The sequence below is a fragment of the Penaeus monodon genome, chromosome 5 (assembly GCF_015228065.2).
Source record: "Penaeus monodon isolate SGIC_2016 chromosome 5, NSTDA_Pmon_1, whole genome shotgun sequence".
In the NCBI taxonomy this organism is placed as follows: Eukaryota; Metazoa; Arthropoda; class Malacostraca; order Decapoda; family Penaeidae; genus Penaeus; species Penaeus monodon.
In genome coordinates, this window is record NC_051390.1 from 4,064,199 (window position 1) to 4,066,698 (window position 2,500).

At 43.0% G+C, this 2,500-nt stretch overlaps 1 protein-coding gene across 1 annotated transcript in view; it reads right to left on the reverse strand.

Annotated features, from left to right (window-relative positions):
• Positions 1–2,294: 2,294 nt before the first annotated feature.
• Positions 2,295–2,500, reverse strand: part of LOC119572898 — a 99,097-nt gene continuing 98,891 nt past the window's right edge. Inside the window, exon 7 of the mRNA XM_037919847.1 lies at positions 2,295–2,500. This exon is cut by the window's right edge and continues 1,689 nt beyond it. The gene's annotated coding sequence lies outside the window, so the exon portion shown is untranslated.

Below are 2,500 nucleotides of genomic sequence, written 5' to 3' on the forward strand. Positions count from 1 at the left end.
GGGGTGTGAACTCTGGATGTTGAGAGTATTCTAGGCCAGCGGTGGATACGTGTTTGTGGGGTGTGTATGCCACGCATCCCAAACAATACAAGCATGCATTCGTGTGCATAAAAGCATGCACGCGTGTCGTCTCGTCAGGAGTTAATCACGGAGTAGAAGAGAGGGGGGGTGGGGTCATGCACCAAATCCTGTAAAGTGGGGGGGGGGGTAGAGAGCTCGGGGGAGGGGGTTCTCAAACGGTCGAGTTCCGGAGTAAATACTGTTACGAGTTGTGCTCTTCTCACTGTCACTGTACCGTCGAAAATGAATATGTAGTTTCGCTAAAGAGAAAACGGTTGCTATGAGCATGTTTTCTTTCCTGACGATGGAGAAATTAGTGTCCGTCTGTCACCAGAAAAACGTCTGTTATCTCACCACAAACCGCTTGCACTAATTTCTCTCTCTTCTTCATGATCTAAGACATTACTGAAGTTAATTTCTACGACCTACAGTATAATCATTATTTGATTATAACCCCTGATTAGTAGAAAAAATGTCATATATACATGTATATATTCATACATTTGATCGATTAATATAATCTTGGAAAACTAGGTACACTAATATCAACAATTATGACCAGTAGTTATGTACTCCATGAAGAAATGTTAAACGGCTTGGGATAACCTGTACCACAATACACTCACATTTGGGAATCGGAGGTGATACATTAGTGCTTTAGTTAAAGAAATACATGTACAATTAAAGCATTAGGACTTCCTGTGTGTCTTCGATCAGCGGCGGACCTTCGAATAGCTGGATCTGGCCTCCGCAGACTATCGTCCTTCCCTTCCCCGTCTGGTTTGCTGAATGTGAGAGCGACAGTGGGAGTCTTGAAGATGAACCAAGGGAAGGACGCTTAAGAGGATTATGCTGCTGTGTGGAAGGAAGCAAGTGCAGGATTCCAGAATGGTTGTTTTCGTGATTCAGGGGACTAATAAACACTGGAAAAGAGGGCGTTGTTGAAATCTGTGCTGTCGGGATCCAAGATTTACAGTTACTCAGAGACGAACCAAGATGGAGAGCAGAGAAACGACTGATAAGGTTCAATGGAGAGGTTCAAAGTTACCGGGATTTATCAGATTGACCCCGAAACCACGTGGTAGACTAATGTGTGGGTATTTTCAGAAGATCCTCCTCTGCAGGTCAAGTCGGGGAGTTTAGTAAAGGTATTGAAGCTCTTATTCTATGACATGGAATGCCACACACTATCTCCGTTCACCTCCAAAATCAATGGAGAGTCACTGCCCACTAGTTTACAACTGTTTGTCACCCCCTGCACAATGCTTTATCTGCCCAGATGTCCATCAATGCTTAACTTTCTTTCAGTACATGTAGCAGTGTGTTTAAAAGATATTAGTATATACACTGCCATGTGAGCTGCCGTCATAACGTGTTGGTACCTCACACTTGTTACCTAGCAACAACTCATTGGCTGCCTCGTGGATTATAATGGGTCTGTCCCCCAAGCAAGACATTGTGACTTGTTGACGACTCCTGAGTAAAGAGGATGTTACGTCGTACTTTACTGTACGTGTTCGTGGCCTTAAATATTATAGAGGGATGCGTGTTGTAATTCCCTCATGTGGAGACCTTCAATATGGATAGATAGATAAAAGAGAGAGAGAGAGAGAGACAGACAGACAGACAGACAGAGAGAGAGAGAGAGGAGAAGAGAGAGAGAGAGAGAGGGAGAGAGAGTGAGAGAGTGGAGAGAGGAGAGAGAGAGAGAGAGAGAGAGAGAGAATGAGAGAGAGAGAGAGAAGAGAGAGAGAGAGAGAGAGAGAGAGAGAGAGAGAGAGAGAGAGAGAGGAGAGAGAGAGAGAGGAGAGAGAGAGAGAAGAGAGAGAGATGAGAGAGAGGAGAGAGAAGAGAGAGAGAGAGAGAGAGAGAGAGGGGAGAGAGAGAGAGAGAGATGAGAGAGAGAGAGGGGAGAGAGAGAGAGAGGAGAGAGAGAGAGAGAGCAAAGAGAGAGAGAGAGGAGAGAGAGAGAGAGAGAGAGAGAGAGAGAGAGAAGGAGAGAGAGAGAGAGAGAGAGAGGAGAGAGAGAGAGAGAGAGAGAGAGAGAGGAGAGAGAGAGAGAGAGAGAGAGAGAGAGAGAGAGAGAGAGAGAGAGAGAGAGAGAGAGAGAGAGAGAGAGAGAGAGAGAGAGAGAGAATGTGTTTTTACGCGTCTCTGTCTGTCTTAGCATGTGAGTCATTTTTCTAATATACATAACGGAATCAGCCAATAAAAACATTTCCATATTTTCATACAAATATTTATTATACATATCTACATAAAGTATTTAAGACTAGCATAATGTTGTTTTAGAAGCTTAAAAAGTAACGAAAAAACAGATAAATAAGAATCTCCTTAAAAATAACTAATAAGTATTTTTGTGTGTAAAAGCGGCCTGTTAGATTTAAAAAAAAACGTATTGTAAACCGTTATCATATATAACACTCTGATATCAAATACA